Below are 18046 nucleotides of genomic sequence, written 5' to 3'. Positions count from 1 at the left end.
ATCCTAGGCAGGATTAGAAACCATTGCACAGAGGGAATAGACAGGTGCTTTCAGGATAAAGCAAAGATATTCCCAGACCCCAGAGAATCCTAGTACCTCTCTTGTCACAAAAGCATAATTATGGGGGGGAAAAAGTCTCTAAATACTGAAAGGAAATGGGATACATTCAACCATGACTAAATTACAATTCCCTCCTTATACAGCAACTAATGAGATTCACTGGTTGGGGAGCAAGTGCTGGGGGAGGGTTATAAGAGAGGTTATGATAGCTCCTTCCCCCCCCCACCCATCCCCAGTACATTTCTTTCACTGATTTTTAATAGTGAATATTTTTATGCTCTCGGTTGCTTTTTGTGATTCTAAAATGGTACCCGTGTCCAAATAACTTTATAATTAAAATAGAGGCAAGTAAAGCTATCATTTGGTGCAGCCTGAGAGCCTTGCTCCTAGTCCTACCCTCAATGATTTTTCATGTTCCTTTCCAGTGCCTTCTCGCCACTGGCAATGGATCATAAAGCAAGATGGCAGCCTTCGTCCTTTACTCAGCCCAGAGCAAGGCCATGTGAACAATCTGAACATTCAAAAAGGGGTTAGGACACCTGACCCCACTCTCATGGTGAGAAACTTCCTGAGTGACAATCACCTGAAATATCCATCTTTAGCACCTCTTCTTCTTCTTTTTCCATATTTTATGTCCATTGCTATTTGCCTCTTTTCTCCTAGAGGGGCTGGTATGAGGATTGATGGTATGATCCCACAAAGGGCTCCAAGGCTTTCAGGTGGACGGTGCTCTATAAAATAGTATTATTTAACAGCTAAGGACATTTATAAAAATCCTCTTACCCTTCTCCTTCCTTTCCTTTGTCCCTTCATCCCCACCCCCTCCCCCTAGCTCTAGGAATTTTATGATCTGAAGGCCAAAAATGCTTTAAATCTTAATAACTACATGTGCCACTTGGAATACTGGAAGGAAACTATATATACTCTTTACCTGACTCATTCCAAGCTTTGACTGCAGCCAAAGTAACTGCTGCACCATTTAAAAATTCCACTGAAAAACCAAGTAGCCTTCAACACATTAAGCTGACTTCGTGTAAGTTGTAAAATATTAAATGACCAGAACTTCTATCCAATAATGAAATTACCTGGCTCAATCACCCCCTCTCCCTTCACAGAAGGCAAGAAGGTGGATTCATAAGTCTTAAAGGATATATACCTGCCTCTAGATATTAGCTGGCTAGCCACCAGCTCCTGAAGATATACTGGGGGAGGGGGCTAAGCAGTATTTTGCTCTATTCCCCCAGGGCTCTGTATGTCCCAGACGGTTGTGACCAATCCTATAAACAAAGGCTTTGGGATGCCCAGAAGTCCTCAGTCCACTCCCTGACCAAGCCAACAATGGAACACAGCAATTATGCTCTTGGTCTTGTAATAGTACAGTTCACTGGTAATGAAAATCTATGAGAGGAGTTCTTCTATCCTTTTACAGGGAAGAGGAAACCTAGCCCCGAATCTAGGTGATTTCTAAGAGTTAAGTATACTTGTGGGGAGATCCGATTGCACAGTGAGAAATCAACCATTCCCTACTGGAGGTCTCAGAGTAAAAGTGAAAGGCACGAGTGGTCAATGCAGAATGGGAGATCATGCACTGAACTCACTGGCTCCTGACACTACAGTAAACCCAGGCTTGGAGTGAGGAGGGAATTCCGAGCCCAGCTTCAGCTGCCTTTGCCAGCTGTCTTGGCACCAGTCACTGTCCTTAGGTTAGCAGAAGGGGAACAGAACAGTATGAACCTTTCAGGCTCTCCTGGGCAGAGGGCATGTGGAGAATTGGCATAGGCCCCTGTCCCCACCTTATAGGATCACTATCAAGATTGCTTAATACATGGGAAAATTGACATTTATTTTTATCAATAAAAGCTCTGATCCTGCTGTCTACCAGCAATACCAGGATACCAGCTGTCCTAATCACTTGCTCTCTGGGTACACCCCAGAGCTCCACTGCTGGTCCCCTGGGGGCTTGTGGCATTTTTCTAGGCTGCAAGCCTTCCCTACTTCTCAGAGCAAGCCCTCAACAATGCATCTGCAGATCCATCTTCTTGGGAACAGCAACAAAAAACTTCTGCAAAGGTAAGCAGGTATGAATATATAGACCACGAAAACTTGAAGGATTACAGTTCAGATCCATTAAGGTTATAGAGATATGCTTTATCCAGCTTTGCAAAAAAAAAAAAAAATCATACAGGTGCCCTAACAATGCAAATCCAACTATTTCTAGTCAGGATGCTTTTTCACTTCCAGAAAGTTTCTATTCTCTTCACCTCTATTCCCAGTCCACGCTAAATACCCTGCCTTTCCCTTAAGGTTTTTCCTTCTCAGGTGGCAGGTTTCTACTCCACATTGCCTTCGTGATCTGAGAGGTGTCTCTTGCATACTCCTTAACAAAAATACTAGAATCTCATTAAACCTGAACAACACAACTAGTAGTCTTCATTCATTCCTTCAGCAAAGACCTAAAGAGCAGCAGCAATTGTTGTGCAGAGTATTGTAGGGATGAGACCATAGATAATCTATATTAATAACTATGCTACAGAGGCTGTCAGGTTTTCACCCAAATTCTTCCTCTTATTCCTGGCTACACAGCCAGATAGACTTCCCAACCTCCTCTAGTGTTAAGTAAAGCCATGTGCCTGAATCCTAGTCAGTGTAGGAAAGTGGATGGAAAGTTGTGCACCACTTGCCCTGATGCACCTGTGAGATCCTGCAGACCCTTTCCTCCATCTGGCTGGTTAAAATGGCAAGATCATCAACCCCCAGAAGTCATGTGTTGAATGGCAAGGACATAGTTAGACAGCCTGAGTCCCTAAATGCCCACTTAAAAAGGAAAGCTGCCCTTGTGGCCTATTCATGTTCAGGTCTGGTACAAGAGCAAGAAATAAACTTCTGTGCACATCCATCGCATGATCAGATCTATTTATAACAACAGCCAGGTTGCTCTAATCAATATAAATGTTGGTTAATTTAAACAGAAAGATATTCACAGTATATAGTAGAGTAAGTTGAAAACGGTTATCAGAGTGTGACATTATTTTCTAAAAGAATATGTATATAAATGTACGTAGACACACAGAAAGTTCTAGAAGTATGTATGTATGTATAGCAAGGTAAAGGTGTTTATCTCTCAATGGTGTTGTGTAGGTATGGGTTATCTGCATTTCCTGGTGTGAAGTGATACAATTTTATAATTGAAAGATAAAAGCTATGGTTAACATATAAAAGGAAAGTATGTCTTGAGATGTAAATACAAAAGTGTGGCATCTCCAAGTGGTTAAACATTTCCTGAGGGAAATTAGGAAAGGTTTCTCAAACTAAGCATCTGTTAATGACCCCTCCAACACTAAAAATCTATAAATTAGCTACAGCCTGAGATATAGAATAGTTCAATTATACAACACACCTGGTTCCCAGCCTTTATATATTAAGGCCTTGTCAATGGAGATCAATTCACCTAAGAGGATGGAAGAGATCTCTTACCTTTGCGAAGTGCACAGAAACGACTGAACACTGGGTGTAATTCTATATGTTGGCAAATTGAACACCAATAAAAATAAATTTATAAAAAAAAAGTATTTCTTAAAAAAAAACGACTCTCAGTGGTTGTCTCAGTGGGGTGCAGGGTAAGGATGAGCGGAAAGGGAAGTATCGAAAGGGTTAGAGATGGAAAAAAGTAGCATACTGACATTATATCATTTTGTACACTTTTGAATATTTTGATATATGCATTTATTACTTACTCCACTTTTTTAAACCTTTATGAACTTTGTGTTACATGCATTTATTGCCTATTTTTTTAATTCTAAGTTGTATGGCCTTTTGTAAATATTAAGTGAGAGATTCCCTCTGAATCGGTTAAGAGTCAAGACAGATGCTAAGCAAATAAACCAGGTCACAATTTCCCAGTGAGAATCCCACAAAACCATAGGTTCAACTGGTCACTGCAGCAAAGGTTCCCCTTTTCATGTGGGAAGAGCCTAAGTATGTTCTCGCCATACACCGGAGGAGTCTTCAAAAGGTTCTAGAGAGGGATAATAGGTACAACAGATTTAGGGGGGGATTAAGAGTAGATTTACCTTGATAAGTACTGAGTAATGAGGTACAGAATTGTTGAATCACTATATTGTACACCTGAAACTAGTACAACACTGTTAATTATACTTGAATTTAAAAAAATAAAAACAAAAATTCTTAAGTGCCTAGAGAAAGATTTAGGGGTACAGTAAGAATCAGAAACTTTGCAAAACATGGTGTGCCAAAGTCCCAACCACCGTTCTGCCTTGAAGGCCTGGAGGGTGAACCAAGAGAGGGATAGGCCACCACGTCTCCAGATGAGTGAAGGAAGAGTGTCGCAGGCTGAGATCCCTGCAACCAGGCTCTGAAACGGGGATACGTCAGCCGGTGGCTCACTGAGTGGGGCTCTTTGGATGCCAACAGGGAGGGAGGAAAAGAAGTGACATTGGGCAAAAGGAGGAGCTAAGCTGTGATGTGGTCACAACAAAAGTGTCAGTGGATGCCCGTGAGGCTAGGATGCCCCTCCTAGGTTGTCCCAGGCTGAAGCTAGCTTTTACGCAACCTCAGGGTCTTACACAAGCAGCCCTCTTTAGCTACTTTTCTGGGAAGAACTCCATTCTGAAACATGAGGAGGCAATACACCCAACGGCTTGTTGGGACTGCGGGGTGGGGAGCAGGTGCCTAGGATCAGGGGGCATTTTACAGCATCCACTGCAGAGTAGTAGGAGGATGTCAACTCTTCTCCTATCAGTCTATGTACAACTGTCAAGAGATAATATCGAAATCTCTCTGAAATTCCTCAGCTTCCTAAGCAAGCCCAGGAGCTCTGGAGGCCAAACCCCATGTGCCATCTCCCCCATGGCACCTAGGCTCCACCACATGTAGCTACTCACCAGTCCCAGAATTTACCATCCTCTTTTGTTCCTTCTGTTCTCTCTTATCTTCCTAGAAAAGCCCTCGTTATTCCCTAATCCTCAGGGTAATTTCCCCTGGGTAGTTTCCCTGGTTTCCACGTTCCCGGCAACTCATACTCACTTCACTCCATGTTACCACCAGGTTGTATACACCTGTGCCACCACCCACACCAGCCCCTGTAAGATAGACCACGAGTGCATATGCATGTGTGTATTCCCACCAGACTAGAGGCTTCTTGAAAACAGAGCCAGATCCTCTTCCATCTTCATATCCCTGATACATAGGAAGTAGTGGCTTAAATGTTTGTTGAAAGAATAAATAATTCAATGTGGAAGAAAGGGTGCTGGCAGCACTAGCTGTTGAGAAAAAGTAGATGAATTCTGAGAAACTGGTGGGACAGGAGACAGGAACTAGCAACCTGGAGAGAGGCAAGGTGTTTGTGACCAGCCATGTGCCAGAAACATTTGGCTTTTGCATCATCTTTGTTTCTTGATGTCAGTTGTCCAACTTCCATATAATAGAATGGAGAATACATTGGGGACTCAGGTTAACAGTAACATTGTGCTTAGGGTATGACAATTAGAAACTCTCACAAGATGATTTTAAGGAAGGAGTGTTGAGCTGCACAGACCCCGGCTATGGCTATTCACCAAATAAGATGGCGGTTCTAAGGAAGCATTCCCCTCTCTGGGCTTTTCCTGGAGAATCTCTGCCAAGGACAAGAGGAGAAGCCACAACATGAACAACATTAATTAATTTTTCTGCTTGCTGCTGATCAGTGAAGGTGTTCACGAGGGTATGGGCAATGGGACAGTGTGAGCCAAGAGTCTTTAAACCAAAGAGAAACTAGGGCCCATGTAACAGGAGGGAAAAGGGATGTTTGGTCATTCTGGAGCTCCCTTATAAGAGGAAAGTGGAACACAGGCTCTCATCTTTCCTTGCCTCTCATCTCCTGCCCATCCCCATCCATATTTCTATACTCAAGAGAAGTGGAACCACTAGCCCAAACTCCAATGACAAGTGACCATATCTTAGTCATATCTTAAGCAAGTAATTTTTTTCCAGGACCCTCTCCTCCCCCACATGCAAACATAACACACTGGGTAATGAGGCAAAATTATCTAAGGTCATTGTGAACAGGCACCAGACCAAGTTTGGTTTCAATCAAAATGAATTTTAGGCCCATCTTTCTTTATTCTCAAATCTTAATGCCTCCTGACAGAACAAGAGACCTGTCATTTTGGGGAGAAAGGAAAATATTCTATTTCCTCAGGAAATGCCAAGGGGCCACAAATTTTAATCTGCTCCAGCTGGAGTGGAGGCTGGGGGCTTATTTAAGCTCAGAAAGTATACCTTCTTACATTTCCTCCTGCTGACAAACTAAAGATCCTCCTTGACCAAGGTTTAGGTCCTGTTCCCAGTATCCAAAGAAAGATTGCCCAGCCAAGCAACTGCTCCACCCACCTGAAAAGCTGCTTAGGATTCCATTTGACTGTAGGAGTCAACCTCTAAATATAACCCTGAAAGCAGCCTCCGCCATCATCCCTGCACTTGTTGTCTCTCTCCTTCCAAAATAGTAAAATGGCATGGGTGAGTCTCCTGGCTTTTTCCCCTAGGAGGACAGCCCGGGTAATGAGACACAAAAGAGCAACCCTCTGCTCTCGCTCCCCCAGCTCTTTCCTGGGAGGATAAGTGGACAACCGTAGTCCTCCACCCAGGAACTGACACAAGCCCCAACCCCCCAGATCCCCACCAGGTCCCTCTCAAAGCAGCTGGTCCCTTGAGTGAGTCCGTTGTCCCAGGGCATTGATGAACCTCAGGAAAATCCTAAGGGGCCTCTCCCGCGACCCTGACTCAGGGCTCCTGCTGTAAAATTCAGAATCACAACATATCCTGTTCCTAACTGTGATCATTCTTATCTCACCAGATGGTAGTCCACTAAGCAACCAATATCTGCCTTCTCAATTGTTAGTCTTTCTCAGTAACCCTGAGATCTTTGACAGCAGTGCTGTCTTCTCATCCATGGACCTTCGGTAGTGCCAGGCCTACAGCAGTTGTCCAGGACTATGCTGGAGGAAGGGAGGGGTGAGTGGATGGGTGGATGGATGGATGGATGGATGGGAAGTGCCTCAGCGCTGCACTGGACAGATGACAGGAGGTACATCTTGAAGAGCTTGGCTACAGCCATGCCCTCCTGCTTGAGGCATGATCCTGGAACCCAGGCAGAGCTCTAGGAGCTCCAGGTCAAATGGTGACAGTGCCATGACTCCTGTCCAAGACGAAATCCACTTGCCGCCCCCCAAAACACACACACCATAGCAGGTGTAGGAGGGAACTGTGTTAGGATCACCCATGGAACAAAGTGACCCCCACTAATACAACCCAAGGCAGGCTTCCCATTTCTGTGCATGTTGCTCCCCTCTGTGAGGAGAGGGGCATGGAGGTGTAGCCTCTCCTGGGCCCCCAGCCTGATCAAGAGAGCTGGGCAGGGCCCACGCTGCCCGTTCATCCCAGATGTGGCTAACCAGGGCCTGGAGCCTGGTGCAGCCTGTTCATCTGCACCGGACAGCAACGTTTCCCTTTTCCCCCTAGATGAAGCCTAAAAGGCCAAAATTGCCTTTGAATGGAAGGCAGTTGGCTTTCTGGAAAGGCTATCTCACCGGCTCTGCTTTATTTCCAGCCAGCAGAGCTGTGTTATCAAGTCGAGACAGCTGAGCTCCTCAGGCACTGGGAGTCTGGGCAGTTATCTTCTAACCAGGAAAGGAGAAGCAGTGGCACCAGGACCCCTAAGGGGCAGGGGATTCAATGAAGCAAGGGAAAGGCCAAGGCTGGAGTAGGATTATACCACCCGCTGGCCAGAGTTCTGCTTCTGCTAAGAGCCAGCCTCAGAGAACGAGAGCCATCATCTCCCCTTTACTCACCCCAGACCACCCTGGTCAGCGAAACTTCTAGGAACGCAGGCACCCTCCTGGCCTGCCCATCTGGTGGAGAGCACATCCTCTCTCCTGGTTTCTGCCTCATGAAATGGACAGTTTAGAACCAGTGAGAAACAAAAGAACCTGCCCCTTACAAAAGCTATCCCTAAGGCTTCCTGGCTTCCTACCCATTTGGCTTTACAGACTAATTTCAAGCAAACCAAAGCTGGAGATTCCAGTGAACACACTAGAACACAAAGAACTTGTGTTTTTTTATGTGATAATGGTATCTGTTATAGAAAGATGTTTAACTACACTTGTTGGGGTGATCATTTCATAATACGCACAGATATCGAACCATTATGCTGTAGCCCTGGAACTAGCATAATGTCAATTATAACTCAATTAAAAAAAAAAAAGAAGAAGAACCCATTCTGGTTACACTGTGCATAGAAGCTGCTTCCACAACAACCGAGGTAAAGGAGAGCAGGGAGTGCACTTTTTTGGAGTAAACCCCATGTACCCACCATAAGGTACTTCGTTTTATGTAATTGCACTTGATCTTGCCAACAACCCTACAAGGTAAGTATTCCTATCTTCCATTTATGAGGAAAGCAAAGTTCAGAGAAGTTGCTTGGCGTGCTTGCAGCAAGCAAGCGGAGAGTCCATGTCCATCCTTCTCCAGCCATAGTTGTCAGCCCTGGAGGCTCCGGAGAGTCAACTGGGAAACTTCAAAAGGTGATGTGGGACCAAATCCCATCCCCAAGGAGTCTGACTTAACTGGTCAGGAGTGGATCCCAGATTTTTATTTATTTATTTTTTTATTTTTATTTTTTTTTGGTAAGAGGATCAGTGGGCTACATCATGGTGAAACAGAGGGCATATGGATCCTGAGGGGAAAAAAGTGTCTTACAGTTTTCATCTTTAGCACAATGCTAGGAAGTCACCTGCCATGTGACTCCGGCTTAGCCATGTAAGCGATTCCAGTAAGTCTCAGCTGGGGTGGAAAATCAGGCTGACAGCTGAACACTTTTGTTGCTCATAAATGCTCTTAGCCTATCTACAAAGTTGTACCAAGTCTCCTAGGTAACTGGGACGATTTTTATTAAATTGGGAAATAGTGAGCAAGGTGGCTGACAACACTTGCATTGAGATGTTCATATGCTTTACCCGGTAACTGATCTGCAGTGGGATTGGAGGTAAGTCAAGCTCCTCCAGTCACAGAAGTAGAAGGAAGGGAGGACAACACTGAGCTGTCTTGCAGGAAAAATTGGGAGATTTGAATAAATTATTCCATGTTTATGAAGTGCTTTGGGCTCCTTGAGTAATCGCAGAGTGTCAGGGCCTGGTGTCATTAGTTTTTGCACCAGTCCCAAGATTAATTGCTCCTCTCACCCTCACTCCTCTACCCGAGTTATGCTCTGTGCCCACTGAAGCTCGTGTCCATGGGCCCCTCGCAGATAAGAAAGGCAGAGCTAGAGCCCTCTCTGTGGAGAAGCAAGAGGCATGCACCCTATCAGCAACTTCGCTCCTCATAACAGATACCTTTGAGCTGGAACTCAGCTGCCGCTAGCTCCTTGGCATTTGTTCAGCACCGGCCGAGGAGCCAGATCAACAAATGGTGCTGAAGTCAGGACAAGCTGTTCTTGCTGGGCAGACTCCTTTTATGAAATACTGATAATATTCAAAATAATTAGGCAACTGAGACCCCAGGTAACAGGTGGGAAGAGTCTCCACTTTATAACTGCAACTTCTGCTCCTTCCCCCACCATAACTGTTTCCGGCACCCAACCAGTGACTTTTCAGAAGTAGCTTTTTTCATGCCACTTCTGGAACAAAGAACGTAATAATAATAATCAGCTTCTCACAACCAAGTGAGCCTGACCTTACTGCGGGATGCTGTTTGGCTAGAGAAGCCGTGGCTGAATGAGTCTGCCTTTAACAATACGTAATTTCAAGTTCAAATTTAGATGATGTATGTGTTTGTTCTTTGTTTCAGTGAAAGAGCCTAAGAATGTCACAGTGAGAGGGGGCAGCTCAGAGCTCTAGTCCATGTCCCTCAAGTGAAGAGGAAACCAAAACCCAAAGCCACGAAGTGACCAGCCTGAGGTGAGTCAGAATGTCCGCCACTCTGTCCGTGGGCCTCCTCTTCTCTTTATCCCACATTCTCTCTCTCGAGAAACCTCACCCAGTCTTACAAGTTTAAATGCCACTGCATGTTACTCGCAGCCCAGAGCTCTCCACTCTCCACACGCTGCTGCTTGTCTCCCACAAACCTCCCCCATCCTACCTCCCTGCTTGACACTTCCTCTATCTCAATGTATCGTACTGCCACCCCAGAGTTGCTTGGGTCCAAAACCCGGCCAAGATCCCTTAGTGCTCCATTTCTCATTTACCCCCTATCTAAGTCAGCATTCATCCTCAATGGAGGTACTAGCTCAAGCTCCAAAAATAAAAGCACTAATTCAACTCTTTTCCACAATGTCTGCTATTTCAGCCCTCACTGATGCTATGGTCAATTCCTGCCTATTTAATTTCAATAGTTCTGAACTGCCCTCCTTCCTCGTATTCTTGCTCTTTCCAGTAGGTACACTACATAGTCATCAGAATCATCTTTCTAATGCACAAACACATCATCTCATACCCCTTTCCCCTGAAAATGAAGCCTAAAGCCCTCCCCCTTCTTTCACGGCCCTATGCAGTCTAACCCCGTCAAGCCGTCCCCACCTCCTGTTCCCTCCACTCCTTTCTCACTCAATCAAGTCAAACTGGCCATCTTTACTCCCTGAACAGACTGTTCACATTCCTGGCTCTGGCTCTGCTCTGTAATTCCTTCTGCTCAGACTGCTCTCCCCACAGATCTTTACATGGCTATCACTCCCTCATCCCTTAAGGTCTCAGCTCAGAAAGCCAATCAATGACTAGAGCGGCCCCATAGTTGCCCTCCCTGACATTCCCCTGTTCTTCACAGCACTTAGCTGTGGCTGAAACTATTTCACTCTTTTGTCTGCATGCTTATTGCCTATCACCCTTACAGAACGTAAACACCTAGAGCAGATTTTCTTGTTCACCACCATATCCTGCACTCCTGAAAAATACCAGACTCAGCACGGGCACTCAATAAATACTCACTGACTGACACTAAAAAACAGCAATAGAGCTATGCTTTTCCCACTCTAGTGGTGCTTCCATCCTGCCCTTTGGTTTATTAGAAACAGCAATCAACTCAGGCCAGTTCAAGTCAGGGAATTTTTGTGGGGACACATATGGAGTGACAAAGTACAATGCCTCTGAAATCAAAAACCTAAGCCATAGTAGGGCCTGAGTCTCACAGAGGCCAAAGCTGGAGGAGGGCTTTGGATCCAACGTGGCCCTTCAGAGCTCCCGTTAGGGGTGGGGTCTTCCTTTGAGTCTGTCATTAACACTACTAAGACACACCATGTATCTACTTCCTCTCCTGTTCCAAATGGCATTTTTATTCATTCATTATTTATTGAGTGTGAACATGTGCTAAGTCATGGTGAACATGTGCTAAGTCATGTTTATCATTTCTGCTTCTCCTTTATTTCATCTATATTTACATGGCTTTGGTTTTGCATATTCCCATCGGTCTTGCTCATGATTTTTTGGCTTCAGTTCCTTCTGTTCACTGAAGAATTCTTCTTAGGTTGTATTTGATATTCCCAAGACAAAATCTAACTGGACCAGTCCATCTTTTAGCGCTGGGTCAGACATTATAGATCACTACACAGCTCATGAATTGGCAGCCTTTGGATCAGGCGCCTGACTCTGAGCCAACCAGCTGTGCTCATATGTGTTGCTCAGCAAGGGCTGTGGGTGTGGTAGCTTCCGTGGAAAGAAGAGATGGCAGGGAAGATGTGGTCATAGCTCTAGGATAAACTTTCATCCAGTGAGGGTCCATTTAGGCAGTAAGAAGAGACACATCTGGACATTTCAGTGAGGATATTTCCACATGATGTTTGTCTAAGTTAATGGGCAGTTGGGTGTCATCAAAGGTTTCAGAGCAGACAAGTGATGTGATTAGAGCTTTGCTTTGGTAAAAATTAATTTTTTCAGAAGTGTGTGGGATAGACTGTAAAAGGAAAAAACGGATGTGAGCAGAAAACTGAGGACCAGCTGCAATAGGTGGAAGCACTACATCATGAGAATCTGAATTAGTGCATGAGCAATGCAAAGGGACAGTAGTACAGTGGGGGGAACACTAAGTGGCAGGTGTTGGAATGCATGTGGCACCAGTTCCACAAGATCTGAGCGCCTACAATTTGTATACAAGGCCCCTTGTTGGGACCCTAGTATGTGTCAAGCACTGTGTTAAAGGTGTCCCAGACATGATCACATTTAAGCCTTGATAAAACCTATAACCTAATATATACAATTCGGTATACATTCTATAGAGGAGGAAACTTCAGGCCAGAGAATTAAGTAACTTTCTCAAAATTGCATAACCAGAAAGTGACCACGGAAAGGAATCTTGTGGAAAGGAGGAGGAATCCTCAGGGCAATTGGAAGAGGCCAACAGCAGACCCACAAAATGGCCTGAGACTAGAGAACGGGGCTGGGCCAAGAAGAAAAGGTCACGCAGGAGAAGGTGGCAGGAAAGCTTGCATTTCCACCAAGACGAGGGATGGTTTTGCAACATGGCTTAGAGGATGGAGCCAGGCTTTCCCCTTGGCCTTGAAGCCTGACCTCGGCTTGATCAAACGCCTTTCCATCTCTCAGATTCAATATCTTCTCCTATAAAAATAAGGATAATAATATCACAACCTCTCATATCTGGGGAGGGATTAGTGATAATGTATCCAAAGTAACCCCTACCAAGCTGGGTCTCAGTAAAAGGTATCGCTGCTGGGGGTAAAATTCCATGATTATTACTGATACATTAGTCAAAGGCAACATGTAAATCTCAGGAGAGATTAACTACCTAGAATTGTGCCTCTACGTTTGGAACATGTATTGCTATGATGATGCTGACCACCAGCCACTGGCCTCCTCATCTCTCAGAAGCTGTGTATACAGCCGGCTGGTAAACCAGGTCTAACTTTCAATGCCACATAATCTCATCATTTGAGGTAAATGGTCTGGACAGGCAGGGGGAAGTAACTGTCTCCTGCACACTGCACATCCTAGAGCTATGTGTCTAGAGCTGCAAGAGCTGCCAGCCAAGTAAAGCACATTCTAGAGGGGAATACAGTTGGCACAAAGGAATGCTCATGAGTAGCAGGTGGTAAAAACTCCAGTAAGTTAGAACATTTCAAAGCCCAGAATCCAGACTTTAAATATTAATTTGCCTTCAGTAAGAAAGAGCTAGTTTTTACCCATTAGCTGAAAAGCACTTCAGGTCCTACTTGTTATTTTTAAGCAATAATGTTTTTTTAAAGAGCCCAGGTCTGCTCCCCACAGGGGAGAGGACCAGCTTGAGCAAATCCCAGTGATCTTTTCCTCTTCTGAGTGTCATAGCAGAGTGGCAATCAGCTATTATTCCACTTGTACCTTCCCCAGGCCACCAAGCCGAAGCCCTCTCAGGAATGGGATCAGCTCCGGTTCAAGATCAAACTCTCTTCACAATGCAAGATAGAAAAGTCCCATTAGCCCAATCACTGGGCAGAGTTTCCAGAAACAACAATCTATTCCTGACTCCTTTTTATAGTGAAAACATACAAAATATAAAAGCTACCTAGCTCCCAAGCTGCCAAAAACCTATTGCCATCTGATACCATCCTACTCTATGGGCACAATGCCAGAAAGGAGGCAGAAAATTAGTGCCCCAATCCTGGATCTTTTCTGAGGAGAACTCATCTGACTGAGAATGATCACCTTTTAAACTAGATGTTAGTTTCATTCTAATCAAGCCTTGCGAAGAGAATTAGGCAGAAAGTCTTCTTGGAAAAGGAGTCTGAAAGAAGAAGTTGGCAGTGTTCCAACAAACATAGGCGTCAAAAAAAAAAAAAAACTAACAACATGAATCTGTTCGCTAGCCAGAAAGAAAATATATTGTATATTTAAGGCAGAGCAGCAACGTTGCATAATTTGGGGGGGGGGACCATTCACTTCATAGTCTGTGAATGGTGCCCCCTGGAGTTGTGCAGTGCACAACTGGTGAAACCAAACTTAGACAAAGTTGATTCAGGGTATCTAAGTCAGAAGAGTGTCTATAATAAGTATATTGGCTTTAGACTATGGAAAAAAATCTAAGTTGTTGTGGACTACTCTGTATAAAATTCTTAAATTAATTTTTTTTTTTATTTTTATTTATGGTTGTCACACAGAGAGAGAGAGAGAGAGAGGCAGAGACACAGGCAGAGGGAGAAGCAGGCTCCATGCACTGGGAGCCTGACGTGGGACTCGATCCCAGGTCTCCAGGATCGCGCCCTGGGCCAAAGGCAGGTGCCAAACCGCTGCGCCACCCAGGGATCCCCTACTCTGTATAAAATTCTTAATGCACACAGTAAAACCCAAACTTCCCACAGAATCATACCCTTAATTATCACCAGGGGGGACTTGGAAGGTCAAACAGACCATCTCCTCGTTTTGCAGAAGAAGAAACCGAAGGCCAGAAACACAATGTGTCTTGCCCAAGTTCAACAAGCCTAGGCTAAAAAGGTGAAACGGACTTTCTCTGCTTCCAACAGATGGCCAAAATAGGCCACACTATTGGGAATGATATTCAGCTCACCCAGACCCCAAACTGAGACTTCTGCATCATTATCATCATCAAACATTTACTGAGCACCTTCTAAATGCTAAAGCTCGATAACACAAGAAGAGTCTTTCCCAAGGTCACAGCCCATGAAGCAACAATAGGGCAGAGCTTCATATCAACCACACAGAACTTTGGTCCAGGAAATGAGGATTTTGCTAGAAACATTTCCAAGCACAAAGGTAGCACACTCTTTGTCGAGCCGTGAATGTTTATGGTCTATTGAACAAATTCTTATTTAGGCAATTTTTTTAAAATGTGCTATGTCCCCGTTGGAGTTGACTGACTTCTTTGAAGTTGCTTTGGTTTTTTGGTTAAATATTTATTCATTAATATATTTAAAAGCCATATTATTTACACAATAGATTTGGAACCATTCCGGACTATTGAGTAATTATTACCCATTTAAAATCAGGCTATCCAGGGCAAGAAAACCAATGGCCATTTACAGGGAAAATGGAAAATTTACAGGTTACTGAGGTTGGCCTTTAAATTTTATTTTTAACAGTCATTCTGCTCTTTCTAATGGAAATTATATGTGCATTTGAATGTGTGTGGTGAGTGAGGTGGGAGGAGAGAGAAGCCCTTTTACCAAAAACCAATGCGATTACCTGCTTTATGGACAAGCTCCCTGCCAAATTTCTTATTGAAATCAAAGACACCTTTGAGTTAGTTATACAAGAGCAGGCAGAAAGCACCTGCAGTCACGTCTGTTTCTCATTTTGTACTCATGTAACTCAGATGCCCTGTGGATTAAGTGAAATCTGCTCCTGAGTTGAAATCATGTATACCACGTGTCAGCTCAGTTTGAATTTGGAAACAGGAGCTTAGAAGGTGCCACTCAAACATGTGGCTCTGGTTTTCCCCGAATATAATATGAACAAGGAAGTCATGTTATAGGGGCCTGCATCCCCAGCTTCACTGTAAGCAAGAGATACAGCAGGACCATGTCCATGTTTCCATTTAATGGTGCTCCACCCACCCCCACCCCATATCAGTTCCCATTTAAACTTTCTCAAGGAAAGGTCATGTCATGGCACAGAACAAGAAGTGCTATAAACCTACACGCTGACAGTTCATGACCTGTGCATGAATTTACAACCATGTCCTGGCACAGAAAAAGGAAGCCAACCAGAATGAGTGATCCAACTTCCCCAGGTAGCCGGCCACAGCTCAGTTCTCTGGGTAGATACTGTGTGCGGCCTATATAAATGTAGAAAGGATTCCACTGGTCTAGAGAAATTACATTGAGGCAAAACGAGTACTCAGCTCTTACATTAAGATCTCCAACCAAATTCTTTCCATTTTAACCCAAAGACGCCTCTTTCAAATATTAACACTAACAACGAATTCCAGATCTTGCTTCTTGGATCACAGTTTAGAATATTAGCTCTGTGTCTGACTCCTCATTTGTCCCATGGATTCAACAGATATTTAGCGGATACCTACTATGTGTTCTCAAGCATCAGCGAAGCCCACAAAACATCAAGGACTTTGTTTTCATGGAGTCTCCTTTCTAACCAGGGAAGGAGAGGAATTGGCTTTGAAGTAGCTTAATGAAGGCATGTTCCAGTTAAAGTCAAATCTCCATGTGGCACTCCAGATTTATACAGTATAAATTGGGATGTGATAATTTGCTTCAAAAAAAGATTCAATATTTTACTAAAAAAAAAAAATCACAGAAGGATTCCCTTTAAATCTAAAATTCTCATAGCACACCGCCCCGCCCCCACCAAGTCATTTTATTTATTCTGAATTTTTGAGGACTTCATTGTTAGTGTGTTCCTTCATTGTTCTGGAGTACATATATCCCCTAATCACTACTTCCACTGCATAAAAGAAGTGGCCTAAGAAAGCACCAATTATTATGAAAAAACTGCTCAGCAGAGGCTACAGCAGGCCTAGAGAGAAAAAGTCTTAAGGATTCCAGTACTGGTGGTTCCCCCCAGAGCCTCTCTGTACCCTTTTTATCTAAGAACTAAGTCAAGGGCAAAGAAAGTCTTGAGTCAAGGGAAATTTTCTTTCCAGTTTCTCTAGATTTTTCTCATTGACATGAATGGGACTAAAAAGAACAAGCCCAACTAATACAGTTTTAAAAAATGAACCTGGTGAGGTGAAGATGTCATTTTTCTCTCCTGACACTTTCAACTACTTAGAAACTTAATTATCTGTCTTCAGAATCTCTCCTTGTGAGCACCAGCAATTTGGCCCATTAGCAATTAGTGAGAACAGTTACTCTACTGAACTTTCATGTGACAAAATAGAGACCTGCCACACATAAACACACAGGCTTAGAAGACATGAGAAAGAAGCTGAAAAGAGCATTCCCAATATTACAAGTGGCCTCCTGTTATTTTCCCCACATTGGGGTTTTACTGATCAGTGACCACATTTCTCCTCAAGACCATTACACTGCCAGAAGCTTCCTGGTCCAGCTGCATAGTGGTTAGTTAGCATTTGAAAAAAAAAATTTTTTTTTAAGCACCAATCCCTACCCTGCTCTATTCAGAAAAGCTAATGCCGTATCATGAATTTCAGCTCCACAGATTGGAAGGTTATCCCGTTTAAATAAAAGAAGCAAAAAAAAAGTCAAGCCAGCTTTGGCTGTTTCTACAAGCCTTTCATCTGCCCAAGAAGGATTCATACTGAAAGCCTTCGTAGTAATTAGATAAGTTTAGCAAATACAGGTACAAAAGGGTATTCAGAAGTTAAATGAGCCATTCTTCCATTGAAGAGCTTTGCTTTAGAATAAAGAATTATGCTCAGGGCATTTGGTGTTGCTTAAATTAGACCTGAAGAAGTATTCTTCTTAAGGAAGAGAGAAATATACGTTAAAAAAAAAAAATGAGACTAAGGTGGGAAGAAATTGAGTGTTTTTTCTATCCCAATGTTAAATAAGTCCAAACAGACAATAGCCAAGGTCAAATCCCCACACACATGTCACAACCCTAGCCCTTCATGGTCCCTCCTGGCTCTAAGTGTCTGGGTTTTCACTGTGCCTGAGGCCAGGTCCAACCCCCATATCCAGATAAAGACTTTCTGATTCCTCCAGGAGAGCCTGTAATTACTGCCATTTGACACACTGGAAAATTGCACTTGACTTTCAGAGAAGGGCCAGGTTTTCTTGCTGCTAAATAGTATGCTTGGGCAGAGTATGAGGCACAGCACCAGTGTTTAGGTCAAGCAGAGAAACGCAATTCAGCTTCATCTGTAACAGGACACACCTTCTGGTGGGAAGCACTGGGCAAAGGTGGGGGGGGCCGGGGGAGGCACACTTACCTAAGTTTCTCATTACAAGTCACCTGTCCATGTCTATCTTTTATTCATGCCACCATCTTCCTCAATTGATGCACTTAAGTGCAAAGAACTGAAGAATATTCTCAGGGAGAAAGGTTTCCTCAGACATATGCAGGTTAATGACAACTCCCAA

General features: G+C 43.9%; 1 long non-coding RNA gene across 1 annotated transcript in view; it reads left to right on the top strand.

Moving 5' to 3' along the window:
- Nucleotides 1-1943: 1943 nt before the first annotated feature.
- LOC112907819 (uncharacterized) overlaps nt 1944-18046 on the top strand; it is a 38740-nt gene continuing 22637 nt past the window's right edge. Inside the window, exons 1-2 of the long non-coding RNA XR_012000038.1 lie at nt 1944-2130; nt 9898-10007. This is a non-coding gene — a long non-coding RNA (uncharacterized lncRNA). The remainder of the gene's footprint in view (nt 2131-9897; nt 10008-18046) is intronic.

The sequence above is a fragment of the Vulpes vulpes genome, chromosome 2 (genome assembly GCF_048418805.1).
Source record: "Vulpes vulpes isolate BD-2025 chromosome 2, VulVul3, whole genome shotgun sequence".
NCBI classification, from domain to species: domain Eukaryota; kingdom Metazoa; phylum Chordata; class Mammalia; order Carnivora; family Canidae; genus Vulpes; species Vulpes vulpes.
The sequence above is the reverse complement of the archived record's forward strand: the minus strand, read 5'-3'. Positions and strand labels throughout refer to the sequence as shown.